This window comes from Crocuta crocuta, unplaced genomic scaffold (assembly GCF_008692635.1).
Source record: "Crocuta crocuta isolate KB4526 unplaced genomic scaffold, BGI_CrCroc_1.0 scaffold32, whole genome shotgun sequence".
Taxonomy (NCBI): Eukaryota; Metazoa; Chordata; class Mammalia; order Carnivora; family Hyaenidae; genus Crocuta; species Crocuta crocuta.
In genome coordinates this window covers 13,003,836-13,026,578 of record NW_027529424.1, presented here as the reverse complement: position 1 = coordinate 13,026,578, position 22,743 = coordinate 13,003,836, and positions in this window count along the sequence as shown.

Here is a 22,743-nt window from a genome sequence, read left to right as displayed (position 1 = left end):
CCTTTAACCTACCAAAACTGAATGAAGAGGAAATTGAATGCCCGGAAAGAGTGACTAATAATTATCATTGTTCTAACAAATACAGAGATTGAATCAGCAATAAAAACATCTCTCAACTCTATTTCAACTTTTAGAAAGTAAAAAGAATCTCTCAAGAAAGGGTGAATTCTGCCATTCAAAGAAGAATCAATACCAGTTCTTTTAAAACTCTTCCCAACAGATAGAATAGGAGAGAAAACTTCCACCTAATTTTATGAGGCCAAGTCACCGTAATGCCAAAGTCAGACACCAACACCACGAGAGGAGGAAACGACAGGCCAAGAGTCCCGAGCACAGGAGCAAAAATCCCCCAGTGACGGTGACCAAACGGGGTTTGTCCCTGGGGTGTGAGGACGGTTCACCCTGTTCGATGAGGGGCTAGGGGTCCCAGCCAGAGCAGATACATAAGAGGTAAAAGGCATTCACATCCAAAAGGAAGAGGTAAAATGACCTGTTTGCAGTTGACATGACTATATGTGTAGAAAAACGTGAAGGCTTCCCCCAGTCTCTTTATTTTGGTGGTTTGTCCACATGTCTGGTGGCCCCACTGGAGTGAAGGCTCCTGGGTGCGTCTCTGGATTCCTGGACTCAGCAAGGGGCTTGCCAGGCTGTGGGACTCGGCAAATGCTTAGGAAGTCAGCGTCACAAATGGAGTGGTGGACGCAGTCTGCTTTGGCTGGGTGATGTTTCACATTTGTTTGGACCAAATATGAAAGCAAGATGGCCCCTTTGGGTGGATGCCCCCCACCGGGCTCTCCCACCTGTCCAAACGGCACTGCTTAGCCTCTGCGGCCAGGAGGCCTCTGTGCACCATCTGCAGAGGAGGGCGCCCCCAGGGGTGTCCTCGTGACCGCCCACTTCCTCTGAGGCTCCAGCGGTCACTGGCGCGCAGGAAGGATCCTCGTGCAGCCGAAGGGGCTCAGGCCTCACGGGGACGGATGTGTCTGTGTCAGGCCTGTGTCTGGCCGTCTGATGCCTCCATGGCCTCTCCTGTGACGGTGCCCTTAAGGTGACCAACCTGCCTGCGTCTGGACAAGCTTCGGGGCCCAGTGGCTGCTGTACAGGCTGGCAGATGGGCATCCTCTCCACTGGGGGGCTCGCGGGCCAGCAGGCATCTGGCCAGAGACACGGGTCGAGGGGGGCAGAATGTGATGGAAGAGTCTCACGAAGGGCCTTTTATGTGCGATAAAGAGGAGAAGTTGTGTTTTTTCTCAGACGTGGCATTTCATGTCCCCTGGCTTCCTCACACGCGTTAATGAATAAATGTTGCCATGAAATGTTTAGGGGAAAATAGAAAACATTACATAAATTACCTTTTCGGGATCAATAACCATCACTTTGTGAAGCCTATTTATCCCAATTAGAAAAAATGCATATGAGCTGAGAGCAGGCTCTGGTCCTTCTCTACGAAGGCATTTTCTTCCCGAATCATAGCACATTTAGAAACCCAGTAGGTTTTGTGTCCTTGTTTTTCCTGATACAACCAGTGGGTGTTCTGTTCATCCCATATTGTGCCTGAATTGAAGATGGGTCGTATTGGCCTCCTGCCCTGTGGTGAGGAAGGCTCGCTGGGTCCCGTAATGCGGCTGCAGGATGACACACAGTCATGTCACCATGGATGTTGTGTCCCCAGGACGGGGCGACTGGGGTCCTCCATCTGAGGCTTGCTTGTAGGACATCACGCCTCGGGCAGAGGAAACAAGCAGGTGTGGCCCTTCTCCGAATAAGGGTCCTGTTAATGGGATGCTTTGACATAAGACCTCACTCTGGCTTTTCCTCAATGACTTGTGGGGAGAAAAACCCAAAGCTGGGTGGTAGCAAGTATGTTGCTAAGATACCAACGTTCTTTGACTGAAAAGTTGAACCTCTTTGGAAAAGTCTGTCATAGCCAGAGAAAGAGAGAAAGAAGGGGAGAGATTTCAAAGCAGTCTTACTTTTCATGGGGCCTGTTTCATTCTCTTCCCTCTCGGTCTTTTATCTCCTGTGCATTTAAAAAGCTGCTAATAGGTTTTGGAAAGCAAATCTTGTTTTTGTCTTGAGCCTCTCTCTGGGAAGGCTTAGACTCACCAAACTACTATACCAATGGAAGTCTGTCCAGTTTCTGATAAAACCAGAACTAATTTACTTTTTGTTTATACCCCACTACCTTTGACAGAGCTTCCTCCGGAGATGTGCATCTTCATTCTCAGCTCCTTTTGTCATCTTCTTTATTTTTTTTGGCTTTGTTTTGCAACTGACAAGGGGAAAAATCTGACATCAACCTTGGAAGATGGTAATGCATTCAAGATTTTTTTCTCCTTTCAGATCTGATAAAAATCTTGCCTAAAACCATGTCCAACCTTTTCAGCAGGAAGTCCAGATGGCTTTGCAGCCTGTATAACAGACTTTACTCACTGATGCTTTGCCGAGTGTCGGCTGGGCAATGTCTTTCCCGAAACAGAAATGCAAAACAAAAGACTGGCAGTTGGCTGTGTCTCCGGCAGGGCTAGGGGCATGGAGGTGGGGGGCGCGTGGGGGGTGGAGGCGAGTGCAAACAAAGGAGAAGTCTTAGAGCTTCCTGAAAATGCAACCTTGAGAATGCGCATTCCATCCGTGGGAGCCTGGGGGTTTAGGTTGGGGGCATGGTTGAAAATGGGCTGCATGTGGGGCAAAGATGGAATTTTCTCGATGGGGAAGAATGTAACTTCCCTACTGTTGACAACGGGCAGTTGTCGACGTGATCAGTGAGGTGTTGGCCATCGCTCTCAGCCGAAGGGCTATGCAGCGCCTGCTGTGGGCAGTTTCTTCTGTGGTGTCCACTGGAGATTTATCATCTGCAGTGTGTGTATGAAGAGAGGCCGGGAAGAATCGAGCCGGCAGCGGGCGTGGGCAGGAGTGACGACTTGGTCCCTTATTTTTACTTGCTGTCAGAACAAGCCGTCATCATTCCCAGTTATGCCTTTGCCAGCCACAGCTAGCTCCCCCCCGGAGGACGGGATCACTTGGGAATGTAGCTGATGAGGGCTTTGGCTTTCAGGGGAGCTGAGTGTGTAGGACTGACATCCCATTTTCCAGCTGGAGGAGCCGAGGCTCCAGCATCGACGACTTCGTTAGCAGCCAGGCCCAGGGACAGTTTACCTCTGACCGTCCCCAGCCGCCTCCCTGCGCCTGCACACAGCCGTCTTGATCCCCCATCCAGCTGCGTGCCCACTGGATACAGCTCCCCAGCCTTTTCCTCGCTCACTTCCAATTCCAGAGCCTGGGCAGCTTGTTATGTGCCTTGGATGGGATGGCAGCCACCCTGCACCCTTCCCCAGCCCGTCTGCGTCTGCTGGGCAGCCATCCCTAATGAGCCCGGCCCCGTTCTGAGCCACCTTGCACCATGGCGTGAAGTGGTGGTTCTCAGCCCCGCATGCGTGTTATATTCTCCTGGGGAGAGTGAAAGCATTCCCGTGCCAGGGCTCCAACCTAGACCAATTATACTAGAGCGCCTGGGGGTGAGGCCAGGACTTAGGTGCTCTTACAAGCAGATTCCAGTGTGCAGACAGGAAGTTGCTGCATGGAGGTAAATTGCTTACGTTCGTTTCTAGTGAAAACATTTTAGTGTCTTCATTGAGTGTGTTCCCACATTTCAGCTGTGTCAACTTCGGTGTCCGTGGAAGGCCAGCACACCGTCCTTCCGTCTGGGATCACGCCGTACTTCGTGCCATGGTGATGGGCCTGTTGGTGGGGGCGTGAATGTGATGTGGGGGTGAGGAAGGTCACAGGAGTGACAATCCCAGGAATGACCTTCCCATGTGTGTAGGTCCTGATAAGGATACGAGGAGCTGGGTGCAGGGAGATATGTGTCCAAGGTATTTGGACACCAGTCGGAATGTGATGAGTCGATGTGAACTTTTTGGCCTCTTAAAGGCATTTTGGGGAAATACTAAGGCAAAGTAGCAGAGTTTGACGAGAAAACAAGAGATGTCCATTACAGCCGAGGGGACGGGAAAGCACGCAGAGCCGACGGACACCTGAAATGCCGAGTTGCTGTGGGCATTTGTTTCTCCATTTGCTGAATGTACCAACGCCATGGTCCTGTCGCTGAGGTTTGGTTCGTGTATAGTCAGAAATAGCAGAGGATGGGAAAGGACTCCTGAAGAATTTTTCATATTCAGTGTTATCTCCATCTGAAATATGGAATAACGATAAATGCTGGTTTTTTTTACTTATTTCAAAGTATTCTTCAGAGAAATGATCTGTAGGACGTTTAAATATGGGAAAGTACAGCTTCTTTAAAAGTCTGTGAACTCAGATGGTCATAGCAAAAATGGCTTCGTATGTGGTGTGTTAGTGTTTTCCTGGTGACCAGTAATCCCCAAACTCCGTAGCCTCATGAGCAAGCCTGGTGTTGGGCTGGGGGAGCAGCCTGGGTGGGTGCCCTGGCCGGTGAGGAGCTCCTGAGACGCCTCCTGTCACTGTGGGGGCGGGAGGGGCCAGGGCGCAGTCCCCGTGCGGGGCGGGTCGGCCCCTGCGTCCCCCTGGCCCCCCAGCCTGGCAGCGCCAGGGTGGGGACAGCGCCCTTCCCAGGGCCGGGAGGAGAGCGCCAGTAGGAGCTGCCTGCCCAGGCTGTCGCGTTCCTGGCGGTGCTGTGTGGATTGCGTGGCGCTCTGCAAAGGCTGGGCCGTGGCTCCCCCGGTGTGGCTGGTCTGCTCTGTGACACAGACTCCTTGAATCAGCCTCTTTGCAGGGCCCGTGGCAGGGGTAGGGGTGCTCTGGGAGGCGGGTCTGGCCGGTGCCTTTCCAGCAGCCCCCACCGGGACGAGGTCTGGTGTCTGGAAGGACTGATGGACAGACTGGGGGCTGGGGAGGCCAAAGGGCGGGGAAGGCAGAGGGAGGGGGTGGCCACGAAGTCACAACCGCTGTCTCAGGGTTGCAGGACATTCAGCCCTTAGGTCTTTGGTGGGGGGCGGGGTCGAGCACCTGCGCCCGCAGCAGGACCTCCCTGCCCTGGGGACACACTGCAGCCAGCCAGCAGGTCAACTTTTTTTTTTTTTAATGTTTTATTTATTTCTGAGAGAGAGACAGTGTGAGCAGGGGAGGGGCAGAGAGAGCAGGAGACACAGAATCCAAAGCAGGCTCCAGGCTCTGAGCTGTCAGCACAGTGACCGACGCGGGGCTCGAACCCACGAACCGTGAGATCATGACCTGAGCCGAAGTCGGACGCTAAACCGACTGAGCCACCCAGGCGCCTCCCAGCAGGTCCACTTTTGCAGGCTCCCCCGCCCGCCAGGTCTGTGGCCACAGAATGTGGCCTCCCAGATGACCCGGTTCCCCAGCTCCAACCAGATTCTGGTTTCTCAGTCTGTGCCATGCACCTTTCCTTTGCACCTTGAACCCCACCAGTGGGGGCCCCTCCTCCTCCTTGGGGAATGATCTCCCCCCTTCCCTGAAGAGNTCCAGCACCCACGCACTTGACCCCCTGCCCTCTTGCTGCTCCCCTTCCTAATTCCAGTCCCTCTAGCACTCTTGTTTGCCTGTGTATCAGTCAGACTGGGTTGAATGGTGTTTGCCCAATTTATGTCCACTCAGGAGGTTATGTCCACTGAGACCTAGGATGTGCGCTCAGGTGGAAATAGATGTAATCAGTTAGGATGTAGAGAGACCCTCCGGGTTTAGGGTCGCGGGAACCTGGTGGCTGCTGTCTTCACACAGGAAGCGGAGGGAGATGTGGACACGGCTTTCTAAGCGGCCCAGTCTGGCCCCTGTTGCTTATTGCTTCACTGTCAGCTGAAACCTGTTAGTGCCAAAGCCTGCCAGTGCCAGACTCAGATTTGTGCGCACTTAGTAATTTAAAACTAACCCGAAAGTGCAGATTTTCAGCCATTGAGAGATTGCCTGCTTTATAGACCCCATGGAACCTGGCAGCTGCCACGCGTAGATGAGGCAGGTCCCGCGGGGCGGTGGTCCTTTGGTGGCCTTTGGCCCCAAGTCCCTCCCACCCCCTGCCCCGGCAGGCCGCTGAGTGACCTTGCCCACACATGGAGTTCTCTCTGAGCACCCAGGCCCTCCTGGCCACCCCAGGACAGGCTGGTGCTGTGAGGGACACCCCGGCCTGCAAACCTGTCCCTGTGCTGCCCAAACAAACCTCATGTGAGCTGCCATCACTGTGTGGCCGTGGCCCCTTCCTGGACCCACCTGGACCCCTTACAGGCACAGACGGAGGCAGGGCCTGGGGGGCGGGTCTGGCACCAAGAGGCCGGAGGGAAGAGGGAGCCAGCACCTTGGTCTCTGTCCTGCAGTTGATTCGGCAGCAGGGAACAGAGTTCTGTGGTTCTGAGCTGTTTGTATGTGGTGATTCGTCCCACAGCCCAGGGACGCCCCCACACACGACCTTTCTGTCTATCTGGGCTGCGTCTCTGATGTGCCCAGAGCCGTGGGACTGGCGGCCGGCACATTTTCACTGTGTTTAGAAGCACAAACCAGACCCCTGTCAGCGGGAACCCGGGATACCCATCCTGGACCAGCCTCTGCAGGGACCCTGGCTTCTCCCCCTCACACCAGAGACTGCGCAGAATGGAGCATTCGTGCGTTGATTCCTCCAGCAAAGGCACATTGAGTGCCTGATGTGCACCTTGCACTGTGCTGGGCGTCAGAAGAGACCCCTGTCCTTCTCTCTGGATGGTAACGTGTACACAAAACACATCGGCCTTGAGGGAGCCTGGAGGGGACGTCACCAGCCAACCCCAGGGTCACCGGGCTGAGATACAGAAGGGCTCTGCTGGAAGAAGCAGGACACACGTGACGGGTGTGGAGGAGAAAACCACGTCCAGCACCCCAGGGCCACGCGGTGTCTCCTGTCAGTACTGGGATTTATGCAGTGATGGACGGCCACCCTCCTCCGCGACTCTGCCAGACCAGCAGAAGATGAGTGCCGTCATGTGTGCTCAGTGTTCAGAAGGGAAGGCAGCCACCCAGTGCCCCACAGGGACATACTGATTTGGGGGTCGGGAAAGGACCCAAAGACCAGCAGACAGGGAAGCAGAAACCTGGCAAAGATCAAGAGTTGCTGTGTAAGCATTGGGTTGGAATTGCCTGCACACTCAGAGGCTCCGGGTGTCTGGGTTACTGGGGGAGGTGCCGGCGGTGGCCACGTGATGCAGATGCTTCGAGAGATTTGTTGACCTACTGTGTGCTATCATCTCCGTTTAAAACCACCGGCTCCACTGGGTGCTCACGGCCCCGGGAGCGCCAGTGCTAGAGGAAAGCCCACGTCTCTGCTTCTCTGTAAGAGCGAGGACGGCGGAGTGCGGCTTCCTGCCCTGGTTCTCGCCGATGCGACATTACCGCAGCCACTTAGCAGGTCAGCAGATTTATGGACTCTGTGCCCAGATTTTAAAGATACAAGATAAAAGCGTGGGCTATTTATCTGACTGCATTAAAAATCTCCTACGGGAGCCACTTAACTTTTGAATGTTGGTAAATGTGAATGGTAGTGGGCCAGCCGCAGTTGTTGGCTCTGGCAACCACCAATAGAGGGTGACAGCAGTTTTCTGTATGGGATTAGCTGACACTGAACACAGTGACTTCAGAATCTAAACCGACAATACAAAGAAGGGCTTGTATACGTTATTAAAAACAAAAGCCGCGGGATTTTATATAGAATATGCACAGTTACCATAAATTGCCCGGAAAGCTGACCTGACGCAGAGGCTGGCAGGGCCTTCTTCCCTGTGTCTCTGACTGTCCCCCCCCTCTCCCAGGGCCCATCGCTTTGGCTGATTAAACACTGGGGTGAGTAATGAGGACCCCGAGGGGTCATGTGAGGCCACCCTAAGAAACTGTTACAGAATTCCTGGCAGTTAACTTCCTGTCACTGATGTTTGCACGCATAGCTCTGGTGTGACACCATCAGGTAACTTTTTTTTTTTTCCTTAATGGACTTTACTTTTCAGACAGCTTGTAGTTTTAGAGCAATGATGAGCGGACCGTAGAGATTTCCCACATAGCCTGGGGCCCACGTACTGCAGCCTTGCCCACTAGCAGGGTCCCCACGAGATGGCGCATTTGTCACGATCAGTGCACCCACAGGGGACGTCATTATCACCCAAGTCCATGGTTTACCCTGGGGTCACTGGGCATTGTACATACTGTGGGTCTGGACAGGTGGAGAGGACAGGCGTCTACCATCACACTGTCTCACAGAGCCGTGTCCCCACCCTAAATATCCCCTGTGCTCCACCTGTTCGTCTCTCCCTCCCTTCGGCTGCTAGCAATCCCTCATACTTTTTACCACCTCCACCGTTCTGCCTTTTCCAGAGCGTCAAATAGTGGGAGTCACCTGGGATGAAGCCTCTTTGGATTGGCGCACTTCACTTGTCATATGCTTTCAAGCTTCCTCCGTGTCTTTTCGTGGCTTGTTAGCTCGTTTCCTTTTATCACTGGTTCCTGTCCCACTGTCTGTGGGACCAAATGTACTTACCCAGCACCTACTGAAGGGTGTCTCGAATGCCTTCCAGTTTTGGCGATTATGAATAAAACGGATATAAACATCTATGGGCAGGTTTTTGTACGAACACAAATTTCAGCTCCTCTGGGTAAACAACAGGGAGTGCTACTGCTGGATCGTGTCGTAAGGGTACATTTAGTTTTGTAGGAACCCACCAGACCAGCCTCCAGAGTGGCCGCCCCCCGTCCGTGTGCCCACCTGCCATGCGTGAGAGACGCTGTGACTCCATGTCCTCACCAGCACGTGCTAGTGTCGGGGGCCTGGGTTTGGGCCCTTCTTTTTTTTTTTTTTTTTAAATTTTTAATGTTTTATTTATTTCTGAGAGAGAGAGGCAGGGTGAGCAGGGGAGGGTCAGAGAGAGAGGGAGACAGAATCTGAAACAGACTTCAGGCTCTGAGCTGTCAGCACAGAGCCCGACATGGAGCTCGAACCCACGAACTGTGAGATCATGACCTGAGCCTAAATCGGACACTCAACAGACTGAGCCACCCAGGCGCCCTGGGTTTGGGCCCTTCTAATAGCCGAGCAGTGGTCTCTCCTTATCTTAATTTGCACTTCCAGGTAACTAATATTTTTTAAATGTTTATTTTGAGAGAGAGCATGGGTGGGGGAAGGACAGAGCGAGAGAGAGAGAGAGGGAGGGGGAGAGAGAGAGAACCCCAAGGAGGCTCTGTGCAGACAGCATGGCGCCTGATGAGGGGCTTGAACCCACAGACCGTGAAATCATGACCTGAGCTGAAATCAACAGTTGGACGCTTAACCAACTGAGCCACCCAAGTGTCCGTGGTAACTACTTTTTGACTGTACAGTTTACTTTTGTGGGCTGTTAGCAGGTTGGGAAACTCTTTAACCACAAATCACATCTTTATTTTTCTATTTAGAAAGGACAGGATAGACAGCATGGGATACATTTCCTTCTCCAGCTTTTTATTGTCTCAGCTGCGAAAGAATTTATAAGAGTGGTTTTCTAGAATGAGTAGATGTGGCTTCTTATAAGTTGGTTTTGGTCAGGATCATATTTTCTCAGACATGGGGACTGAGATTTCCAAGAGGGAAAACAAAATTGGGCTATAATTCTCCTATATAAATAGGTTCCTTCACTGGTGGATATTTAGACTGAACTACCTTCACCTCCTCCCCTATAGTAAACACTGTGATTTCCACTTGAGGGAATGATGTTTTGGGTTGCTTCTGGGAAGTTCAGGACTCTACTCACAGGACAATCCACAGATGCGGACTGTCACTTTGAAGGTGCTGAGCAATGAACTTAAATAGAAACAAAAGGGCGCCACTGCCTAGATGCTGTGTGCTTGATTTCAGCTTCATCCTTGACCATTCGATCTTACTTTCACTGATAGACCACCCCCCACGCGTGCACAGCGTCACGAGACGCGCCTCTTTGGGCCCGTGCTGGTGGTGAATCCCGTGCTGCACGCGGCATCATTAGTGGGGCAGGGTCCTGGGACAGGGAACCTGCGAGGCTGGTCCGTTACCCTCTCTGGGGTGGACACGGGGAGCTTCAGCGATCAGTGTGGCTGCAAGTAGCGGTGCTGCTCTTTTGCTTGTTTCTGGCCTCGATTTAAAATTTGAGAAGTTTTGTGAAATGTACCAGGAGCAACGCCTGTCACGCCAGCAGCAGTCATTACAGTAAGATCGCACGTTATGACTTTCCCTTGCTAAGTGTTGGTATTCCTGGTTTTGGGTCTGGCAAGGTCAGCCCCAGTCTCCAGGCAGCCCGCAGCCCAGGGGTCAGCCTGGATTTTGGGCGGATAAGGAGGATTTTGTGCCCTCCGCACAAAAAGGGGGCCGGATAAGGAGGATTTTGTGCCCTCCGGGGGCCGCCCCTTTCCTCACCCGCCGCCCTCATGGTGCTTCTGCTGTGAGCACATTGTTGCTCTGTCCTTCCGCCACTTCCTTCTGCGGACGTGGCCTTGCTCCTGCCTGTCTGGTCGTAGATGCTTGGTTCTGCCTGGGATTTCCAGCTGCGGCTCCTCCTGTCCTCTGCGTGGTGGTTTAATTTCTGTCTGTGTCTGTTCTTGTCTTAACTCCGTGTGTTCTCGTGATGAGCTTGCACCCTTAGTTCTCCACGTTAACCTGCTTCTCAGTCCTTGTTTCTGGAGAGCCCTATGTGATTTCCTGCGGCCTCATTCATGCTGCACGTGTTTCCTGTGGGCTGGCTTGGGGACAAGTACCATCCAGGAACGGGGTGCACACAGAGATTAGAATGATTGCTGGTTTCCAGTGCCCTGTGCGGAGTCACGCTTGCAGATGCCAGTACTCCCCACTTCTACGAGAGCGGCCTTAATGGGGCGTTGTCTGCATCAGATGTTAAACACTTTTTTTTTCAAATTTTTATGTTTATTTTGAGAGAGAGAGAGACGGAACATGAGTGGGGGAGGGGCAGAGAGAGAAGGAGACACAGAATCAGAAGCAGCTCCAGGCTCTGAGCTGTCAGCACAGAGCCCGGTTTGGGCTGGAACTCACAGACCTGAGACATGACCTGAGCCAATGGTGGCCACTTAGCCAGTTGAGCCATGCAGGCGCCCCAGATGTTCAACACTTCCGATAAACTACAGACCCTCAGGGCCACTGCAGAAAGGCGGTCTTGTCCGTGTGTGCATATGGGAAGGAAGGGAGAGAGAGGAGAATCAAACTGACTCTCTCTCCCAGCCCTCGGTGCCACAAAATAAAAGGTCTGCTGCCTAAAAGAAAGTAACTTAGCTGGTGGGTGCCGCTGAGGCCCCCTGGGTGCCCGGGCTGCTGGGACGGGGGGAGCCTGATGCTGGGCTGATGGGGCTTCTCCGCCGGGTGGGGGGCCCCTCTCCTGGCAGGTTCTGGTGCCCCTCGAGGTGGACAGGAGGGAGGGGCAGGGCTCTCTCTGGGTCCAGCCCCTGCCCTCTGCAGGAAGGCAGGGAAGGAGACACTGGTACGCAAAGGAGGAAGACCTTTAAGTCACTTGCATTAAAAAGGATTGAGGTTCACGGTTGAATGTTGAGCCATAGAACCTGGCTGTGGTTGTCTTTGGAGCTCTTGAACCTAATCCCTTAGACAAGTGCTCTCAAGTGACTGTGGGTTTCAGTTACTTAGGCGACGTCGACACAGGTCCTCCATCAGTGTAGACTTGGCCGAGGGGCACAAAGGAAGACAAGTGTCCGGCGGCGGTGGAAACCGACAAAGGGTAACCGTGGGCCAGAAGATCTGCACCAAGTCTGTGCTTTGCCTTTCCCACCCGTGTCCAGTGGGCGGGTTCACCGCCTGTCGGGTGCCTTCTGTAAAGAGAGGAAGGGGGCGGCTCCAGGGTGGGGAGCGCGTGGAGCAGACACGGGCCCAGAGCTGCCTCCCGCCTGCCTGCTTAGCTCCAATTCGGCCCTGACCGCGCTCTGGTGCTTCTGGTGCGCACGTTTGGCCTGGGGTGACCGCAGGGAGCTGCCTGCGCCAGAGTCCCCCGGGACCTCGGCCGTGAATGCGGCGTGGGGTGAAGCTGCTCTCGGTGGCTCGTTTGTGTGCGTTCTCGGCACACCTGCCCTTGCACGCGGAGACTCCCGGGCCAGGCGCCATGGGGGCGGCCCCGCAGGGAAAGCTGTGCGGCCTGCACTGTGCGTCTGCTTGCACGAGCACTGGGCCAGAGGCGCGGGGCTGCTTGCGGGGCCCGGGTGCGCGTGCGTGCCTGCGGCGCGTCCCCCCCCAGGCGTCCCTCCGAGGTCCTTGTAGCTCTTCTGTCCGGGCCCAGCTGCAGTGTCCGCAGGGACGTGTACCAGGCCGGCCACGCACTGGCAGGTGCCACCTGTGAGGACCAGCACGAGCTCCTGCTCGGCGCTGGCCCCGCCCCACCCCGCCCCGGACTGTCCCCTCCCTGCAAAGACTGAAGCCAAGTTAAATGAATTTCTTTCTGGAACCAATGGGCCGGATCTTAAGCCTTCCTGAGAACTGAAGTGTAATTTAAGAAACTGGAAGAAATTATTGAGTTGGTGTCCTAATCCCCCGAGAGTCTCAGTGCACACTCCACTGAGCAGCGTAATCCCTGCCGGTGCCTCGACCCCGCGGAATCCTTAATTACCAGAATCTCATTTCTGCTTCGTGGGCTACCTGAGTAGCATCTGTCGCTCAAATAAACTCAGGTGAAAATAAAGTATTAAAATCAATAATTCAACTCTGAGGTGAAATGGAACAGAAAAATAACTGCAGTCTGCCCGCCGGATTCCTGGGCGGCTGGTTCTGACCGAGGCTCTGACCTCTGCTCTCTGCTTTGTGTCTTCTCTGCGGCCTCTGCAGGGGTGGGGCATGTGCTTGGGCACCTGCACTTTCTGGAAACAGGGACAGCTGCCTCCTTCTGGGAGCGGGGCCCAGCCCCCAGGAGAGGCGCTGGCCACTGTCCCCTCTGGGTCAGCCGGCGATCACTCCAGGAGGGGCCATGGTAGGCCCAGGAGCTTCTCCTGTCTGTTTCCATCCTGATCACCTGTCTGAGCTCATCTGGGAGGCCGTTTTCTCCGGGATGTCTCCCCGGATTACCTGTTTCCGTAGGGTCGTGAAAAGCTTGTTATTTTGTGCAGCGCTGTGGTGGGCACATGACCGCCTCCTCTCTCCCTCTCCGAGTCGTCCCAGAGGAGAGGGCAGGGTGGGTGTGTGGCCTCCCAGACTTGCGTGGTCCCTTCTCTGCGAGGGAGCTGTTTGATGTGCACACATCAGGGAGCGCTTGTGTGTGGGAGCCAGTCTGTCTGCTCGCCTGGGTTTGTGTGGGGGGTGGCGAACACCGCGAGGGTGCCCCGGTCCCCTTCAGGTCATGGTTTTAGTGACCGCTTTCTGGGAAAGAAGGCAGCCTGTGGCTGCTGGGCAGGGCCTCCCTCCTCCCAGGAAGGAGGGGAAGCTGGGCAGCAGGGGCGAGGAGGCCTCGCTGCACAGACCAGGCGTTTCCTGCAAAGATTTCACAGCAACGTCTTGTCACGTCATTTCCTTTCCGGGTCAGCAGAAGTCCCCACATGCCTGCTGCATCCCACCCCATCTCTCCAGCCAGCACCGGCCCCTGGGGGCCACAGTGCGTCTTTGGCTAACTGGTCATGTCTGGAGTCCTCAGGTCTGGAAAGCAATCGTTTGGAATGTTCTGTGGGTGATTCAGCACCGGCTCTGATGAAGGGGGAGACAGTCTGTGAAGCCCAAGTGTGTGGTGATGGGGGCTGGGGTGCTGGTGACTTGGGGTTCCTGCTGTCACCAGCCTGACGCTCCAGAACCTCACCTGGGGCCCCACGTGTCCCAGATGCAGCTGTGGTCATTACAGGAATCACACACACACGCCTGTCCACACACCTGGAAATCTAAACATGCTCCGAGCAGCCGGGGTTCTCACGGGGGCCCCTCTTCCAGCCACAGCACTGTCCCCCCACCCCAGTTCGCAGGAGCGGAGAACCCAGGCGGACCTCCGCTTGCAAGATGTCAGCTCACCTCCCAGGTTCCCCCAGCTGGGCCCGACGGGCGACAGGCTTGCAGCTTAGACCAGCTGCATGGCTGAGCACCTCCTGCCTTGTCCCCCTGTGCTGCCCTCCGGGCCCCTTCCCCAGGCTGCCCATACCCCCCTCCACCCACCCACATGCTGTGTGCAGAGTACAGGCCGCCCTGGAAGGCATTTCCATCAGCAAACAGAGATGGGAGACAAGGGGCACTTCTCCCCGATACGGAAAGGTTCAGAGCTTCTGCAGGGGAAGCCGAGCCACCGAACCGTGGCTCTGCGCGGGCTGCCCTGCCGTCGTGGGACCAGCGTAAGTGTATGGGCCTCTCTAGTCCTTTGTTGTTTCAATGGACAACATCTCCTAGACGAGAGTTCACCCCTCTTTGGGTGGAAGAGGGGAAAGAAATGTCTGCCCCAGAAAGACCTGGGGTGGATTCGCGCTGGCTCCTTAGACAGTCGTGCTGTTACTCGGTGTGCCACAGCCACTCTCCCTGTGAGAAGGGGGGAGGGCATCGACATCCTCCTCCCGACCTCCCTGCCTCGCAGCTGCAGCCCTCCCCCGAGGAGGTGGGGGGGGGCGGTTCCGCAGCAGGGTCCACGGGCACCGGCTAAGCGGCCGGTGTGGGGGTAGAAGGAAAGTCTACCCGGCCTGCTCGAGGCTTCCTGAGGTTTCTACATGTGCTGAGTGCTCGGGCAGCACGGCTGGGTGAGTGCCAAGCCCTCACTGCCCGTTGGCATGGCTCTGGCTCCGGCTCCCGCGGCCCCTGGCGAGCCACGCACTGTGGAATATTGATACGGTTCCAGCAGACTTCTGCACCTGACATTTGATTTATAGCTTTAGGTGTTCTTTTTAATTCTAAACAGTCGATAGAAGATCAAAGAAAATGTCATATTTGCAGTGTTTAAGCCCAGAGTGACACCTCAGCAGCTAGAACGGAGGGGGGGGAGGAGAGGGGGACGCCCACGGTGGCTTTTGCCAGTGGGTTCCTCCCTGCCCGCCATCCTGGGGTTCAGAGTGCCCCGTGCTCAGGCTGATGCCCCTCCTCTGCACCCCCAACACTTCAAATATTTATCACATTATATAGCAACCTCCAGAATATTGCCTTCATTTAAGCTTTTCACGTCCCAATGATTTTTTATTATTTCCATCGACCAAAATAAATGAAGAAATGTTTTAGACTACACTTGAAAGCATGTAAAAATCAATAACTGGATTTTAAAAGATTTAAAATGTCTTGAATACATTCATTTTCAAACATTTTCCTCTGATCTTTAAATAGCTTTTCTTGGAGCATAACATTTTTTTGAAAAGTCAAATATGGAGCATTAAGGGTATAATTACCATTTTAATTATAACTCAATCATCCTATCTGCTTTGCATAGAAATTAAAGCTTTTATGTCAGGATTTGGGGCACTCACAAATGTTCAGGAGCAATTAATGTTAAAAGTTTATTTTTTTTTTTCAAAACCAGGATGAACTTTACAGTTACTAATTTCGTTCTTGCTCAAATTGGCAAGCACGGATGCTCCCCCTTGTCATTGTCATGAAAGTAAATCCCTTTCCATTTGTGAGCCAGTTCAGTGTCCCAGGAAGCACAGTGGTGGAGTCGCGGCTCTCCCCTGGGCACGGGGCCCCGTGGCAGTGACAGCCCCTTGTCCGTGGGACTGCTGTGTGTGTGCGGGGTGCGGGAGGCGTGGGGTCCACGGCCTCTGCCATAGGATCTAAAATAGTCCCAGCCACTTGGGTGTGGGTTTGCCTTCTGTCCCCAAATAGTAGCACCTTTAAATCCTATATGTTCAAGTGGCAGGGACTATTTTTGTTGTTGTTGTTTTTAATTTTTTAAAATGTTTATTTCTTTGAAAGATAGAGACAGAGTGTGAGCAGGGGAGGGGCAGAGAGAGAGGGAGACACAGAATCCAAAGCAGGCTCCAGGCTCTGAGCTGTCAGCACAGAGCCTGACACGGGGCTCAAACCCATGAAGGGTGAAATCATGACCTGAGTCAGAGTCCGCTGTTTAACCAGCTGAGCCACCCAGGCGCCCCTGGACTGTTTTAGTTACTTAGCAAACCAGTGGAGCCACATGGCACCACTGGCTGCTTCCCCACGGCCTCCTGGGAGTTCCCCTTGTGGTTAGATACCGATGGCCCCCCGCGGAATCTGCGAACCACCCGCAAGAGCGAGAGCCACTGGGCTCAGGCTGGGGCATTGGAAGTGTCATTGAAAAGGCTGCTGGAAACCAGCTGCTCCTGTTCTGGAGCTCAGCAGGGGGTGCATGTGTGTGTGCGTGTGCGCGCGCACGTGCACGCGCGCTGGGGCTCCCCGTGTGCCTCTCACCACGTACTGACAGGGGTGCTCAGATTTCTCCCTAGGAAAAACCCTGCATTGTAATTGGGGTACAGAGTGAAATAAAAGATGCCTGGGCCGTGGGGTGGGGGGTCCAGCGAGGTCTCCAAGGGCATGGTCATAGTCACAGCCCCACTGCAGACAAGCATTCATCACAGGAGCTACTGTCTTTTCCGAATTGAGGACAGTCCAGTTTCTGGCGAGTGGCTTCCTGGAGAGGCTTGGGTTTCACGCTGCTGTTTCCCTCTCAGCCTCCGGCTTTTTCCTCACTCCCTGCCGCCATCCCTCCGGGACTCAGAGCACAGGGGCAGCCACGTGGGGGAGTGGATTCTGGGCGGTCTGGGAGCAGCTGCCTTGTCTCCTGTCCCCGAGAGGTTTCCTTCCATGGATTCCCAACGTGTGATCCCGTCCAGACTGTGCCTTGTCTCCACAGCCGATGGCTGTGGGACTCACCCAGGTTCTGCGTCTTCAGTGTCTGCTGCCCCATCGCAGGGGCTTGGGCTTCCCAACCACCCCCATCAGAACGGAAACCACATGTGGATCGAGTTTCATCCCCAGTGCTCAGTGCACGGGTGTGTCCTGTGGCTCCCGTGTCCAGGACATACTTCCTATTTATTTGTTTGTTTTTATTTATTTACGAGAGAGGGAGAGAGAGCACGAGCAGGGAGTGGGGGAGGCAGAGGAAGAGAATTGAAAGCAGAGAATTGCACTGTCATGGCAGAGCCAGAAACGGGGCTTGAACCCACAAATCATGAGATCCTGACCTGAGCTGAAACCACAAGTCAGATGCTTAACTGAGTGGGCCGCCCAGGTGCCCCCTGAACGTGCTTCTTCTGAGAACAGAGGGGGCCTCACGATTGTTGTTAACACAGCAAAGGGGGGCTCCCAAGAGTATTTGACTTTTAAGAGAGACGGGAGTGATTTTTCCAGATAGACAAGCCCACCTGGGGGTAGTGATGTCACACAGAGGCTCTTGTCACTGCAGGTGACTTTGCCCAGAGAGGAGGCCGGTGTCAGAGCCAGCTAGCGTCCGAGCCATAGGTTGCTCCCCAGTGAAGGCACAGCACCCTCCCTCCGGCTGAGAAAAATGGCCAGAGCGGGTGTGGCGGACAGTTCCTGGTTGTAATACACACAATTTAACCACTGTCCGCGGAGAGGGAGTTCTCACGGCGACTTTATAACTGTCATTCCTCCAGATAAGATGAGGTTTGCTGACAGGCTGCTGGGTCCTATAAATTCATTCATTTTTCCATAATGGGAGAAGATGATAAGGTGGCGACACGCAGTAAGACACAGATGATAAAACAATTCCCTAAGGAGAAAACATCAACGTGGAAGTGCTGGTGGGCAGATGATAAAACGTCTTGTTTCCTGGTTTTTAGACATCAGATGCGACGTCCTGGAGAGTTGCCGTGAGGGTGTGCTGCGTGCTCAGCCCTTGGCAGCCCAGGACTGTTGGGGTTAGTGCTCAGGGGGAGCACGTTTTGCTGTGAAATGTCCTGACTGCATCTGAAACTGTCAAATCCCCTTAGACGAAGGTCTGGCTTCGACTTGTGTCTGTGAGACTGATGGGTCTATAGTGAAAACCACCGTAGGTCTGGAGCCGAAATCCACCCCATGGGCTCTTACAGGCTTTCCCATGTGGTACTATTCACACGGGCCTCTCCTCTCCGTCTGTGGGGGCAGCGGCCAAATCCTCCCTGCGTGGTCAGGTGGCAGGCATGCCCTGGGAGTTGCCTCATCCCAGAGACCACACCCCAACCTGCACTGCTTGAAAAAGTCCACCGTGAGCAAAGACCCTCACACCATCCGCCGTTCTCAGAGGCTGATGACGCTGCGGTTTCAGTACGCTCCTTGTGACCAAGGACATCCTACTCTGTTCTTGAGAGAATGTCCTGGCTACCAGGACCTTCACCCAGGGTTGAAAACAGGGCAGGGCCAGGAGCCTCTGTACTCCACAAGAGGAGGGAGCTTCATAGACCCCAGCTTCCCACTGTGGGAGTGGCCGGGGGGATGCGGCACAGAGGGACGGGGCAGCCCTGGGGGTCCGCGAGGTCTGTGTCTTCCTGGCCACGGGATGAGAGCCCAGAGCAGAAATAGACTGGCCCTGCTCTGCTTCCCCTGCCACCCTCTCTGAGCAGCCCAAGTTTTGGGCTCAGGAGACACAAATTGGTCCCTGGTGATAGTTGTAAATAACTCAGCACTCAAGAAAAGTGCAGGTCTCGAGAAAAGTGCAGGTCTCAACATTCCTCGCTGTCTTTAATGAAAGTCTCTGAAGCTTGGTGAGAGGCAATGGGAGAGCTGGAAATCATTAAGGATGGGCCATAAACTTGATTTCCTGCATTCTGTGCTAAATCTCACTTTCTGCTGCTGGAAAGAACTCAATCCTATTTGATAGAACCTTTGTAGGCAGAGTCCTTCTTGGAAACTGTTTTGTCTTTTATAAAAACTCCATGCCATGTAGGGCTCAGTGCTAGGGAGACAGTGGTCTGAATTCAATTTGTCTCTCTCTGCCTTCTTATACTTTTTCTAATTCTTCAGACTATAGATTACTTGAGCTGGGTTTTCTCACAGCCTGCTACTCGAGTTCTTGGCTTGGGGGAAATAATGGCTAGTTAGCCTGGGAGGTTGGTAAGGAGTGCAGGTGAGGGATGGTGAGGACAGAGCACAGTGTGTTTATTAGGCTGATATTGAGGTGGGGGAAAGAAGCATTAAAAAACCACCAGGCAAGGATGTTTAAAACAGTTGGCCATTTGGAACCATTTACTGAAGGAAAAATAGGAAATTGTCAAACATCATAACAGCCATTGAGGGCTTTGCTCCATTGTAATCGAGTATAATCTTCTAGGTCCATAATGATGGAGGATCTAGAAAAACTATACATGATAGTTGATGCACTGTCTTTAAGAAGAAGAGCTGTTGCGTTTATAATGATTCCTATCCAAATTATTTAAAGAAAACATTTGGCATTAAAAATATAATTATTTCAATCATTCCAATTATTTAAAAAATCACCTTTGAATTCACGGAACCAGCAGAACACCACTGAGACGCAATTCCACCGTATTTGTTACATTTGGCACAAAGAGAAAGAGTGAAGACTTGGCTGGCCTTGCTACAGCAGTACTGGAATCACACAATAACACATCTATTTGGTCTGTTAGTGGACAGGTTTAAAAAGTAGATCAGGGCTTGAAAAAGTATTGGAGGTCAGTAAAGGGAGAAACCTCTTTCCAGAAGGCATTTTTGTCTTGTCAAATGAATTAATATACTAATACATTCAGAACACCACCTATGCATGCCATGTTTGTTTCAGTCAATACAGTTACCACAGTTGGCACCACACTGCACAGATGCTAGAGGATATCTTAAATTTGTAACAATACACAATTAGTATCTGTATGTTGAAAATTACAAGATGCAAATGGAAGAAATCAAGTAAGACCTAAGTTAATGGAGAGATGTACTATGTTCATGAATGGGAAGACTCAAATAGTCAAACTATCAATTTTCATGAAACTTACCTATAGTTTAACTCAACTCTTAGGAAAATAGCAAACATTTTTTGTAGTTATATACAAGCTTATTCCAAAATCTATATGTAAAGACACAAGTCCCGGAATAACTAAAACATCCATTTCATGAGAAGGGGAGTCACATCATCTGATGCTGAGGTTTAGTGGATAAAGCTGTAATCAAGACTGTGTGGTATTGTGAGGGGGTGGATGGATAATCCATGGGTCAGAACAGAAAGCTGTGCAAATGTGCCCAGCTGAGTTCTGACAAAGGTCCACGGGCAGTTCAGTGGAGGGAGAATTACCTTTTCAACAAACAGAGCTGGAGCAGTTGCATTTCCTTAATCAACCTCCACATTGACATGCACCTCACCTCACACCTTACACAAACACTAACTAAAAGTAGCTCATAGGCTTGAACTTTTAGAAAAATGCAGGTGGAAATTCTTAGGAGCTACAACAAGGCAAAAAACTCTTAGACTTGACAGAAAAAGGACAAGAAAGGAAAATACTGGGGACTTAGATCTGACAACAGTGGAAGGAAGGTCTGTGATAGACCCTCTTAGATGAAAGCCACACTGTCAAGAGGAAATGTTTGCAAGTCCAGAATCTGACAAAGTGCTGGTAACTGAAGTACATGGAGGACTCTCAAAAGCATCAGTAAAAACATACAGTTGGATTAGAAAGTGGGCAAAAGACACAAGGAAGCATGTTAGCGAAGAGAACATGCAGATGGCAGATTAGCACATGATAAGATGTTCAGCTTCATCTGTCACCTGGGAGATGCAGGTTAAACCACATGGGATCTTATGACACACCTACCAGAATGGCTAAAATAAAGGGCACCAGCACTACTGGATGCTGGCGAGGCAGTGAAAGACCCGATCCGTCACACAGCTGGTGCTATGCAAATTGGTGTAGCTGCTCTTAGCAAGAAGATGGGATTCCTGTATGACCCCATAAACTGCCCATGGGAGTTTGGCCAGAGAAATGGAAATTTACGTTCTCACACAAAAACTACATTGATGCTTATAGCAGCTGTAGTCGTGATCGTCCCAACTGGAATCAACCCCATGTCCTTCACTGTGTAAAGTTTAGACAAAGTATGGTCCGTTTGCACCACAGAGCACCACCTGGCAGGAAAAACGAAGTCTTGAGTTACCCAGCAAGCTGGATGGATCGCCAAAGAACTATGCCGAGTGATAAGAACAACCCGAAATACATGCGGTATGATTGCATTTACATTATGGCAGAGAAACAACAAAATTACAGGAGCAGAGCACAGGTTAGAGGGTGCTTGGATTAAGGATGAGGTGTGGGAGGCAGGTGGCTGTGACTTTCAGAGGCAGCAGGATGTGCCTGTGATGATGGGCGTCCTGTGTTGTCACTGTAGCGCTGGCTGCACAAACATACCTACATGTGTGACAGAACTGCACAGCACTGTGTGCGTGTGCGTGCGCGCACGCGCACACGCACACACACACACACACACACACAGTCCTAGGCCTCATCCCAAGCCAACCAACCTGAATGTGTTGAGAGTGACGCTGGTGTGTCTGCGACACAAGCATCGTGAGGATTCTACAGAAGGAACCAGCCTCATGCTGGGTCTCAGGAACCACAGCCAGCACAGTCCTCCCTCCTGGCCTGGGCTCTGTCTTTGTGAGTGTCCCCTGAGCACAGGGTGCAACAGTGCACGCTGACAGGACCCAGTGCCACATGGTAGCTTCACGTCACACTGCTGGACGAAACTTCGGCCTGGCACACGCCAGCGTTTTGCTCCCCTTGGCACATTGGGGCTGATGCCATTATGTCTCTGCAGCACCACCCCTTATAATACATGGCCCAGTGGAGGAAACAATCAGCAAAACTACAAGGCAAATGACAGACTGGGAGAAGATATTTGCAGACAGCATATCAGATAAAGCATTAGTATTCAAAATCCATAAGGAACTTACAAACTCAACACCCAAAGAACAAGTAATCCAGTGAAGAAATGGGCAGAGGACATGAATAGACACTTTTCCAATGAAGACATCCAGATGGCCAACAGACACGTGAAAAGATGCTCAACATCGCTCATCATCAGGCAAATACAAATCAAAAAACCACATTGAGATACCACCTCACACCTGTCACAATGGCTAAAATTAACAACTCTGGAAACTACAGATGCTGGTGAGGATGTGGAGAAAGGGGAACCTCGTGCATTGTTGGTGGGAATGCAAACTGGTGCAGCTGCCCTGGAAAACAGTGTGGAGGTTCCTCAAAAAATTAAAAATAGAACTACTCTATGACCCAGCAATTGCACTACTAGGTATTTATCCAAAGGATACAGAAATGTTAATTTGAAGGGGCACATGCACCCCAGTGTTTATCGTAGCACTATCAGCAATAGCCAAAGTATGGGGAGAGCCCAAATGCCCTTCAACTGATAAATGGATAAAGAAGATGTAGTTTATATATACAGTGGACTATTACTCGTCGATGAAAAAGAATGAAATCTTGCCATTCTCAACTACGTAGATGGAACTAGAGGGACATAAGTGAAATAAGTGAAATAAGTCAGGCTAAGTGAAATAAGTCAGGCAGAAAGACAGACGATTTCACTCATATGTGGAATTTGAGAAACAGAGCAGATGAACATAAGGTAGGGGAAGGATCAACAAGATAGAGAGGGAGGCAAACCATAAGAGACTCTTAAACACAGAACAAACAGGTTGCTGGAGAGGAGGTGGGTGGGCGATGGTCTAGATGGTCGGTGGGCATTAAGGAGGGCACCTGTGGGATGAGCACTGGGTGTCATATGTGAGTGAGGAGTCACTGGATTCTACTCCTGAAACTGATACTACATTGTATGTTAACTAACTAGAATTTAAATTTAAAAAATAAATAAAAATGAAAAAAATAGTAAAAATTTTGTAATTTTCAAAA